Genomic DNA, 12,824 nt, shown 5'->3' on the forward strand with positions numbered 1-12,824 from the left:
AAATTCCACTGTAATATTATTAGTCTCATCCAAATGAATCCTGCCTCATAAAATGCTTTCCTGTTTTCTAAACAATGAAACAAGATGGGAGAAAGAAACTAAACAGAAATTCAAACATTTTATTTTGATAGATCCACATCTGCTCCATTCAAGAAATATTTAGCCAGGGCTCTTGAAAGCCAAGACACTAAGCACAAAGTAGGCAAAACTGAGCAAGATGTAATCTCTATCCTGGAAGAACTCCCAATTTAGGGAGAAGGACAGATAAGTCAATAAAAAAATGACAAATCAATATAATTGATAAATAAAATTGCTCAATTTATACGACAATGCATAGAGCTAGAAAGAGGAAGAGAGATTTCCAAGAAACACAAGGCAATATTTTAAACCTAAAGAAAAAAGGGAAAATAAACACTACACTTAAACTGATGTGAGCGCTCCTTTACAGCCCACCATCAAAAATATCATAAACTATTCAAGCTTGAATAAGCAACTGTTTAAAAAAAAAGTCTCTTAAGAAAATGAAGTATACAGAGAAGAGAACTTACAGGCACTCTTCTAGGTATTTATATAAATTCACTGAAGCTGTCTAAAGACCCTATAAAGTACGTACTATTATTATCCCATTTTACAGATGAGGAAACAGGCATGGAGAGTTTAAGTAATTTCTCCAAGGGCACACAACTATTAAGTAGGGTGGCTGGAATTTGAGCACAGGAAAATCTTGGTTTCCAGCTTATAGAAATGAAAATAGGGTTTTCTACCTACACAGCAAGAAGTATTGGTAGTTAAGAAATCTCTAGGACGTTTCCTGAGCAATTTCAGTATGCAAATGTGTGATGTGTGGATGCAATCTATGTTAGAGTCACAGCAGACACAGAGAAAGAAGAGACAAACTAGATAGCTAATTGTGTACTCTTCTGATACACTATACTGCTGGGAATTTACCAAGAGCAGCTTGACAAAGAATTAATACGCTACTGCCAATGCCTCCTTGGTGAAGGTTGCTCCCATTATCTTTGACATGATGTTGAGGGTAGGCAGCCATCAGTAGGCAGAGTGAAAGAAAATCTATCTGATGAAAGGTGCTTACAATAATACATGGGTTTTGCTTCCTTTTCTAACCCCTCCCCCCTCAACAAGAACTATATCTACCCTCACTCCCTCATGCCCTATATTTTTTATCTCTAAAACATGAAATAATGAAAAAAAGCTGAGGACAGAATACACCAATGTATCTCATTGGAAAGTCCTTTTGAATGGGCTGCTAGGTCTTTTTCCCTTACCCAAATGATCTGAACACTATAGAAAACTGGCAAAAGTTAAGTATCCCAATACTAAAGAATCTGTTTTAAGTGCTCTTTATTGGTTATTACAACCCCAAAATACTTAACAGGGAATTATGACTTCCAGTTGATTTTGAATTTTTTAGTTTAATAGACAGCCTAAAAATACTTATTAACTAAGTAGTAGTGTTGGGGGGGACTTTTTGGAGCATACATACAACATATGCTTCAATATGTGGTTATCACTTTGGTCCTGTTTCTTAATTTCATCACAAGATCTTTTTGTAAGGGCCAATCCATCTTTAAAAAATGTCAATTTGATCCATGTGTGGTTATCACTTCCTAGCTGTAAACATCAGTGTTGACACATGCATATCTCTGTGATTCTATCCTATACTGTTTCAACTAATTATTTGTATTCTACCTGGGATACATAATTAAAAAAAATGTAGATTTAAATGGTTATTTTAATTTCCTGCAGACACTCATTGAACAGTACTTATTTGGGTGTCTATTATACCTAAGTTAAATTATGGATGGTCTCAGCTTCATGGATGCAGTAGGAGCTTTTATAGTGTGGTAGGAGTGAAAGACAATGAAACAAAACAAAGCAAAAGTAAAATTGTGGTAAATGCTTCAGAGTGCTAGGAAAATGCATAATGTTAAGGTTTTAACCTAGTCTGGGGTTTCAGAGACTTTTCTTCTCTGAAGGAACGACGAAAGTCTGTTGTGGTGGGGGAAGGGCACCCCTATGGCTGCAGTGCACAGAACAGAAGTTCTATGGCAAGTGTAAAATAGAGGCTAGAAGAGTAGACAAGGGTTAGATTATACAAGACCTCATAAAGGATTTTGGTCTTTACTGTAGGAGTAATGAAAGCTTATGCTGGATGTTGGTCAGGGGAAGGAAATAATCAGATATGCCTCTTGAAAAATCATTCTAAATGTAATATTAAAAGCAGAATGGAAGAGAGAGTGGATGTGGAGAGACTAAGTGAGGAAATTATTCCACGAGGCCAGGCAAGAGATAATAGTGGCTTAGACTAGCTAGGTGCAACAAAAGATGGATTGAAGTGAACATTTAAGAGATATTTAGGACATAAAACTAATAGGATTTGGTGACAGATTGATTAGTCATGAAGAGTATAGGAGGAGGAATTATCAAGGATGACACCTAGGTTTCTTTTGCAACTGGATGGGACAGGAGAGAGGATACTACACAAGAGTCAACGTTCGCTTGCTTTTGTTTCCTGGGGTAGGGAGGATCACAAAGTCCATGTTTGGTCATATTTGGTTTGAGGTGTCTTTGAGACATCCAGGTGAGGATATCATGCTCCAGTTAGCTCTGGAGCTCAGAACACAGATCTAGATTGGAGATAAAAACACGGGAATCATCTGTGTATAGGCCATCTCGAATTTCCTTCTCAGAGCTACCTTCTCCTCATTTTAAAGCTGTTAATCACAGTGCTTGAACCAATGCCTTGTCACAGTGTAGACACATTAATTATTTGTCCATCTTCCCCATTAAACCTGAAGCTCCATGAAAGCAGTGACCACTTCTATTTTGATTCTTTTACCTCAGCTCCTCACATAGCCCTTACACTTATCAGGGTATCAGGAAATAATATTTACATGAGATAATGAACAATGTAACACACACTTTAATCAATGACAGAATTAAAGAAATAATAACTGGAAATTATTAATTTTCAGTATAAGGTAAGGTGATAAAGGTGAACAGCACATTTTATAAATTTATTATTTATTTAATATTATGTTATATATAATATTATTTATAATACCTTATATGTCTATATACATGTATTTCCCCTTCGGGGAAAAGTAATACAATTTTCTAGATATTTATCAGTTAACAATTAAAGCACAAACTAAATTAGAAGAAAATACAGTTTGATATGCAACAAAAATGCAATTATCTTTGTTATTAAAAGCAAACCTGGCTTAGGACTTCCTGTACCTTTAAAAATGTCCAACAGAATATAAACTTCTATTAAAAGGGATATACACACTTTTAACAACACTTAGTGTACACCATTTCCCACAAATCTCAGTTAAAGTACTTTATTTATTATTGGTATTAACCAAACAGATAGCATTTTTGTATCTCCATTTTACTGATAAGAAATCTAAAGCATGAAAGTTTTTGAGAGTTACCCAAAGCATTGCAAGTAATATTTGCTAAAAAAAGAAAAAAAAGAAAAAATCTTTTGGCAATATATACTTTAATCTCTATGAACAAAATAACAGGCTAAGTGCCATTTCCATTAAAATTAAATGGAATACTGCATATTTTACATATAATTGGCTATCTTTATTTTGCTTTAGCTGCTTTTTATCACGATCTCCCATTGAGACAGGATTTACCAAGAAACAGTACACTTAATGAAAAAGGTCAAAAGGAATAAGATCCCACCAAAATGCCTTTGTTTTTTTTTTAAGTTACTGATAGTTATTTCATTACTACTTCATTTGATTTTGTGAATATGGAAGGCATGTAAGTAATAATTTTAACAAAGATTCGTTTTTGGGGCATACCATTCACTTCTAACTTTGAATGGAGATAGAACATAATTCATCTTAAACTTCAATGTAGTCAACAATATAAAAAAAAGAGGCATTTCTAAATCCTCTTTTGGTTTTCATCTTCTAAGAAATATTTCAACATTTATATGTTAAAGCCGAAGAATGTTATTACATTGCTCAAAGTATATATACTTTTGTATATAACCACATCTGGGAATTTTAGGTAAATATATTAAAGTACAAAATACAGTGAAAGATGATGACAGACACTAGCAAACAGTTATCGATGCTTTTTAAATTACATTAAAGAGAAAATATCCTAAAATGAAAAAGGAAAAACTGATAAAAAAATATTTTGGAAGAGGTTGTGGCTGGCCATTTATTACTTTTTTGTATTAGAGTTAATTAATATTCTAAAAAGGTCTACAAAAAGCTGAACCACCTCTCGAGCTCTGAATTCATGGCACTGACCTTAGAACTTTCTCAGAATGATTTTTAATGCACTCTGTTATTAGTAAAACCTGTTCAAACACATGCCCCATCTGCCAGCACCCCATCTGCAAGAGAGCTTCTTATTCTTGTAGACAGTACAACTTCTGCTTGCTTCCTTCTCTTCTCTACATACCAGCTGTATGGTAATGAGTATGAGCAGCTGAAAATACTGCATGATAACAAAGCTAATATGAAAACAGCAGAACACCACTTCCCCTCAATGCGGCAGTTGCAGCATGAACATAGCAGATAAGCTACTATACAGAGGAGGGGTGGGTGAAAATTTCGCTTGTGTGTATGGGGGGCTGGGGAGTGCGTATGAGCGCGCATGCGTGCACATACGCGTGCACATGCATGTGTGTTAAATATGGAGTTTCCACATAATTAAAAAAATAAAGAGAACTAAAAGCAGCACAGGGTACCAAAGAAAGATCTAAATTTCTAAGCACTTTTGTTAAGACTTGTGAATCAATTCTTTAAATGTTTTAAGTGTCAATTCTTATACAGTAATGATATTCCAGGGGCCATTTTGACAAGGTAGTTTTCAAAGATGTTAACAAGTATGTTCCATTTCCTAATTAACTTATTTAGGGGCCTCTAGGGAAAGAAATGGAGTCAGAGCTTAAAATCATAATGGAAACTATTTACTAGACATTTTAGCAACTAACATGTGAATCGATAAACTCTGTTTTTAATTCTTATACAGCAATTTAAATGGTTTTAATTTAATGGTATTTGAAGCCAACGTATTTATTCTAAACATCTGAGAAACTCCAAACAAAATGCTAAGATGGCACATGTTACCTTAATTTAGTAAGACATAATGGGGTTAATTTTTACACATATGATAGTCACACTGAATGAATCTACATAATGTAAGTAGAACCAAATCACATTAACTTTTTATGTGCAGTTTCTTTCCATTTACAGATTAACAGTCACTCAGGAAACTATTTAAGAAAAATGACTATTCAAAATTGGTGCTATGCATTTTCTTTCACAATTTGAAGAAACTAAAAATGAAAAAATATTCAAAACACTAACCATAAGTAAAAGAAATAAGTAATATCATGTCAGGCAAATTAATTATAATTTTTACCAACATATCTAAAAGAAAAAGTCTTTTGTGGACCTCATAACAGTTTTTAAGTTCTTATTATAGAACCATACTTTCTATAGGTTATTTCATTTTATTCTTACAACAACCCTATAAAGAAGGTACTTCCATCTCCATTTTACAGATGAGGCTTAGTAAGTGGTGAAGCTAAGAATGTAATCCTAAGTCTAAATGACTCTATCATCTATGCTGTTAAGCATTCTACTATTCTGCTATAAACTTCATAAAGGTGAGGACTTAAATTTGTTTCATTCACTGGTGTACTCCAAAGGCCTAAAGCAGTCCTGGACTCATAGAAGTTACTGAATGAATAAATGGAAAAGAAAACTACTCAGTTGTTTTTAAGTGTAAATCAATTTAAATGGAAAAAAACTATCCATTTTGTAATAACCCTAATCGTTTGATACTGAAAAAAATACCACTTAGAGAATCTTAAAATAAGATTGTTTAATAATCTAAGTTTCGTTCACTTGTCAGACTGAAAAATTAAGACTTTATTTAAAAAATTCTCATAGTTAAACGTCCATTTTTTAAAAGGTTGGTACAGAATGAATAAGAGAAAACTGCACTAATTTTTGTGCTCGCTCCAGCAGCACATATACTAAAATTAGAACGATATAGAGAAAATTAGCATGACTCCTGCACAAGGATGACATAAATTTGTGAAGCATTCCGTATTTTTTTTAAAAAGGAGCAAAATTGCACTGATTTTAATATTTTCCCTATTTTTGCAAATCCACTTACCTGTCCTCATTTTTATTATCTAATGATAAAAGTACACATTTTTTCTTGTTTACTAACTTAACATATTCCTTGACTTCAAATATAAATCAAGGCCATGAGCTTCCATAATATAAAAAGCTTTTGTATAATATATAAGAATCTGAATTGAAAGAATCGTTCCAACTTAAATAGTCCCATTCGTCCTTTAAAAAGACATACAGCTACATTTTTGCAAAGAAGAATGAACTTTTAACATCACTTACAGATTCAAAAATCACATAAATTCAGACAAGATTTACAAAAACAGTACTATACTGCCCCTACGTGTTCAAACTAGTAGCAACAATGACATTTTAAAATCCAAAGTGATAATGCAGAGATTTCTGTGGATTATTGAAAAGCTGTTTAAGCTTAAATTGTTCCCAAGTGAACTATATGAAATCACTCACACATAAAAACGTAATTAAATACAGGACTAACCCACAGTTTCAATTTTCATTTTCAATACCAGCAAGGAGAAGAAATTTAAGAATTTCATCCAACATTGTATTTTTCCTCTCAAAATAGATTTCCCTATTATTACATGAAAATATCATAAAATAACGATAAACAAGTAACTAGCCATGTGATTTTAGAGTCAGTATTAATGTATTAATGTTTGAGAAATACTTACTCCTACTTGCTTTTCCTCTAGACCTAAATAAATGTCAAGAAAGTTTATAAATATATACATAAACATTTATATAGATTACCAAAGTCACAAGAGAAAACTTTATTAATCTCAGGTTTACTTTTTTTAAAAATCAATTTTTTTACAATTTAGTAATAAAACACTATAAATGGGGGCGCCTGGGTGGCACAGTGGTTAAGCGTCTGCCTTCGGCTCAGGGCGTGATCCCGGCGTTATGAGATCAAGCCCCACATCAGGCTCCTCTGCTGGGAGCCTGCTTCTTCCTCTCCCACTCCCCCTGCTTGTGTTCCCTCTCTCGCTGGCTGTCTCTATCTCTGTCAAATAAATAAATAAAAATAAAAATAAAAAAACACTATATATGCAAATAAAGAGATGTGCTCCATCCACAGTTATTTGTAAATGGAAATAACTGAATCGTAACTCCTAAACATTTAGAATGTTGTTGACTTTACCACAGATGGTAGTCCTTTCTGCATTACTTCTATGGTGAAATTTCTACCATATTAAAAAAATCTTAAATTACATCTTCATTACTTATACCTACCATAAACAAATCGACTATAAATTATATCTACCATTATTTAACTGGTTTATATGTGAGATACACGTTAATTTATGCAACTTTCCAAAAGTCAGAGATAGGGCCAAGAACTCTAATTCTGACCCAGGAACAATCCAGACAGAAATCACTAGGTGAGCCCAATAGGATATTAGTCTCCTTCCAAGAATATGAAAAAATTAAATAAAGTAGAATCATATTTAATCTTTTGGAACCTCAAAATACTACTCCATACTAGATAACATCTAACATTATTCGAAAACCAGTAGATTATACATATCAATAAAGTCACCAACATAATCTTATCAAGTCACAGAAAGAGTGTGTCTATATACGCATGCGCATGTATGTAAGTGCCCATCCATACGTGTGGGAAAACTACAAGACAAATTATCACCACCTGATTTAGAAAAGTGTGCCACTGAATAAAGGAGTCTGGTGACACACTGTATACTGGAACAGACCAAACATGCTGTCCATTCCCAGGCAGATTTCTCAGGGTCTCTAAAATGTTAAATTATATAAAAGGCTGGACTTTTTCTGCTTTGTTCAGTAATGTATCTAAAGTGCCCAGAACTGTGCCTGGCAATTAATGGATGCTTATTTGTTGAATAAGTTAATTAATCCATGTTCCTCTGATTTTAACATTGTGACTATAAAATGGGGACAATGAGGTAACTAACTCTCCCAGAGACAGAAAAGGGAAGGAAGGTCTCTGCCTTACTCATCTTTCTTACACTAGCAACACATACAGGAAGTATGCCTAATACATATTAGCAGAATAAAAATTAATTTAGTGGTATTAATTTTCCGTTTAGTAAAAAAGTGGTAGAGGTTCTCATTCCTCATTTAACATTTATGTCTGCTAACAAGAGTTACATTTACTCACTGAAGAAAAATAATATTATTAGCTCTGAACTACCATATTATATGGAGCTGCCTATAACTAGGTCAGTAAAATTTAGGTATTCATTTATATAATGTATGTTTTAAAGCATTTAAATATGCATGTACTCAGAGACTTCAGGCTTTGACTACTTTGACATTTCAAAGTGTATTCCATTTTTTGTATGTGGGTGATAGCTGTAAAACTCAAAGGTCTGTGGAGTTAGTTCCACAATTTTGGAGAAAGCTGTGTTGCTGACTTCAGAACTTTTTGGAGTTTAGAAAAGTAATATGGTGCATATATATTACTGAACACTTCCAGTATATTATACATTAATATTTTTTGCAGCAAAATTCATGACTATTCGGATAAATAATAAAACTGACTATCTTAAGTTACTCAGAGTTAGGTTTGGCTAACCTGAAAAAAATTCTTAGCTCTCAGGACTTGCTGCATATCTGGTCTGCAGACAAGGAACAGTGGGTTTATTTTTTAGCATATTTTTCATCTGTCTCCCATACTACATCTTAATAGCCTTGCCCTGTGATTTTAAAGTTACTGAACTATTTGAATAGATTATTACCTATCAACAACAATAACAATTCACGGCAGTTATTTCTACAATGTAGTTGTGGATTTTTACATCACATAATTTGTTTTACATTCATATCTGACAACTGAGGCACAACCTAATACTAAGACATCATTTGATGACAAAAATATCTAGAAAGCAATGTTATCAGTAATTAGACACTGAGGCCATCATGAACTGTGAGAACAAAGTAAGAATTACTATTTAAAAACGCAGGATTACACAGCAAAAGTTAACCCTTACAATATCTGGAAACTACGGATCTGTTCACTCAACAAACCTTACCAAGGTCAGTTAATCACAGTGTTTGTGACGCTCAAGCCAGATGCCTAACGTAGAATCTCAGCTCCGCACTTACTAGCTCTAGGGCAAGTTATTTAACCTTGGTATGCCTCAGATTCCTCATCTGTACAACAGGGATCATATAATACAACACCTACTTCACAAGGTTATCTTAAGGACTGTATGAGTTCATATGTGGAAAGTATAGTGCTTCTTCTGCATCCCAGGTTAGACTCTATACTATTACCCTATTTTATTGTCATCAAAACATTAGCATTAGTAACTACTTTACTGTTTCCCTAAAGTAGAACCTAAGCTCCATGAGGGCACGGCCTCTATCTAATTCACTGTTAGAGCCACAGGTTCTAGAAAATTTTTCAACTCTGTCCTAAGTGCTCAATACATATTTTTTGGCTGATATTAATACCGATAAATGTCATGTCAAGATATAAATGAATAATCTGCAGCAGTATAAATAATGTGAAAAGCCCAGATGTGAGCGCAAGCAATAATACAAGTTCCTTCTGTCCATCACTTCTCTGATCATCTGCTTAGCAAACATCCTTCATGTTTTAATTCAAAGTTACTGTGAAGCCTTTCCTGAGTCATTTGCTTTGAGACTTGGGTGACCGTCTCATGCTCCCACAGTACTTTGTACATAGGCACATTAGAGCAAAACTATACTTTTGCACTATAAAGGTTTGTTTATGGTTTTTACCACTAGACTATCTAAGATGCATAAAGGATTGTGATTTTTCACTTTTGCATATCCACAGGTACAGGGGATGAAGAATCATCACCTTTTTATTTATAGCTAGTATCCTGCACAGTACATAGAATAAGGCTACAAGAAAATTTATAATTTAAACTCCATTTACTCAAGTTTATGCATGACACATGAAACATTCTTAAGAAGAACAGACTGAGGGGCGCCTGGGTGGCACAGCGGTTAAGCGTCTGCCTTCGGCTCGGGGCGTGATCCCGGCATTATGGGATCGAGCCCCACATCAGGCTCCTCTGCTATGAGCCTGCTTCTTCCTCTCCCACTCCCCCTGCTTGTGTTCCCTCTCTCGCTGGCTGTCTCTATCTCTGTCGAATAAATAAATAAAAATCTTTAAAAAAAAAAAAAAGAAGAAGAACAGACTGATAGGATTTAAAATAGAATTGTCTGATATGTGGTAACTAATTCCTTTATTGATAAAATAAGTAGTGACAATAAAGCATATCAGATCAGTTGAAAATGCCAATTTTCCCCCAATTCCAATGGAATGTGTAAGGAAAATAACCAAAGGAAGTCACATTTTAGTTTACTCTAAAAAACAAAACAAAACAAAAAACAGGTACCCTATTAAAATCTCTCTCCAAACTTGCTCATATCACCACCCTGTTATTTCTTCTCTCCAAAGTATTATAATTTTTTTCTTTATTTCAGCATTTTCTGACATTTTTGGGCTACTGTAGAACCTCAAAAGTACCATCTAAATGACTTTACCCTATGTTTGTTTCTGCTTCGTTTTCAAAATTGGTTAGTAATTACTTTTAAAATTAAGTGTCAAACTATATCTGAGTTTATTTAAATTTAGAAAATGAAATATTCAAAATCACAGCTGCACAGTCATTTAAAAACATTTAGTAAACAAAAACATGCCATATTCTTAACAGTACAAAAACTCCTTCAGAATCTTCCAAGTTTAACACATACTTCAACGAATTAGTCATAAGAATATTTATACTAACTTTCTCCTGCATATCACTAGGAGCATAAAAAAACATTAAAGATAATTTCTGAACTCTAAGAGTTTATAGCCTAATTGAGGAGACAAGATAACTAACTATACGGAGACAAGATAACATCACCAGGCGGTACATATTTGCCTAAAGGCCAAAGGTAATGGCAACAATTACAATATGTTCCACTGATGGATGAGGACAACAGTGGATGCAATCAGTGCCAGAAGAAAGGTTCCAACCAGAGAGGGAAGCTAGACTGTGAGGTTATGGAAAGGAAAGAGGCACAAATGTAACTGGTGGGCACTTGAACAGACCAGTCTGGGGGAGAAATGGAGGATGCTGGCTTTTTAAAGGTTTCGTATTTCTGTATGTTAGCGAAAACATCCACGTGTTTCTAATTGGCTAAGAGTTCCACGAAACGGATATTGAGTTTCATGAAATGCCTTTCAGGCATCAAGACATTTTAAAAGAGCAGACTTGCTACAACTACTTTCAGTAAGAATTAATCATGGCTGGACTAGATTAAAAAAAAAAAGGTAAACCTGGACTGGGGCTAAAGGCAAAGCTATGTCAGAAATGTAAAACTAAGTAGTAGTGCTACAAGAAATAGGCAAGTATTTCTGGCAGCTGCTCTTGTTAGTATGAGAAGTACTCTTGTAGATATTATTAACAGCAATATACTCTGGGAGGGGCTGTCACTTACACTGTGCAACTATCACACTAAAATTCAGAAATATAAATAGATAAACCAAGGTGATGCAAAAACTGAAATAACATTAAGACTTGCAGTAAAAACAATATAATAAATCAAAACTACACATGTGGATCATCTGTTTAGATAAAAACACAGATTATAGTTTTAAAACTATAGGAGGAGTAGAAGAAAATTATAGTTGAAAACAGTATGGGTGACAGGTCTATGACAAATATTTTCTAGAAAGAATAAAAAATAAAATCACACGAGCAACAAATAATTTCTTGATTTACAAATTTTCCTCCTGAAGCTATAAGTATAAACCTATCTCATTTTCTCAAAAGGAAAAAAATTCCCTATGATAAAAAACCTAGAATACAATTACAAGTGCAATGACATAGTATTAACTAAATAAAATCCACAAAACTTTATCACATAGGAATAAATTTTCTTAGAATATGATTTATTTCTCTTTAAACAACAATGGAAATCCCTCATGCTGGTTTTTAATTGGTACAGGCTTTCTGGAAAACAATTTTACAGTATTTTTCAAGAATCTAAAGAAGTTCATTCATACTCCTTGACCCAATAATTATACTTCCAGAAATCTGTGTGTAGAGATGTTAAAGATTCATGTATAAAAAAGTTCAAAGCAGTTCACTCTCTAAATTAACAACAGTAGGAAAATTATGGAACATTCAGTTAGCAGATTATATAATTTTTGAATAATTACAATTATGGGAAATCAACAATATATTAAAAATGAATTAAAGTACCAATATTGCTAAAAATTATTTACTTAAAGTTATTATTGTGGTTATTTTTGAGAGTTGGAATTACTGATACTTTAGGAAATTGTAAAGGAAAATATCTTTTTAAAATTTTACATACTGAGTATGTCTTATTTCTATAAAAAGAAGTAAAAGATATTAATTATTGGAAGAAAATTAAAATTCCCTATATCGCCAATTTGGAGAATTCGGGGGATTATTAAATTCAGAAGGGTAATAATTCACAAGTTGGCTTTAGCAAAAGAGTTTATGATGGCCCACATTGGTGGTACATACAAAATCTTCCCACAAATGCAACTTATTGTAGGGTAAATAATTAGACATGTTTTTTTTTTTTTTTTTAAACAGAGGTAATACAACTATTTGACAAAACTGGCAGACCTTTGCTGAAAAGGTACTAAAAGACTGGTCAATAGTCTATGAAAGGAGCAGCATAATA

General features: G+C 33.4%; 1 protein-coding gene and 1 non-coding gene across 4 annotated transcripts in view; one reads left to right on the forward strand and one right to left on the reverse strand.

Moving 5' to 3' along the window:
* FBXW7 (F-box and WD repeat domain containing 7) overlaps positions 1-12,824 on the reverse strand; it is a 230,449-nt gene that overhangs the window by 43,499 nt on the left and 174,126 nt on the right. The window lies entirely within an intron of this gene.
* Positions 6,014-6,118, forward strand: LOC123793405 (U6 spliceosomal RNA). Its single transcript, XR_006779942.2, has one exon. It is a non-coding gene; the product is annotated as a U6 spliceosomal RNA (small nuclear RNA).

The sequence above is a fragment of the Ursus americanus genome, chromosome 13 (assembly GCF_024610735.1).
Source record: "Ursus americanus isolate L20-20 chromosome 13, mUrsAme1.1.p, whole genome shotgun sequence".
NCBI classification, from domain to species: Eukaryota; Metazoa; Chordata; class Mammalia; order Carnivora; family Ursidae; genus Ursus; species Ursus americanus.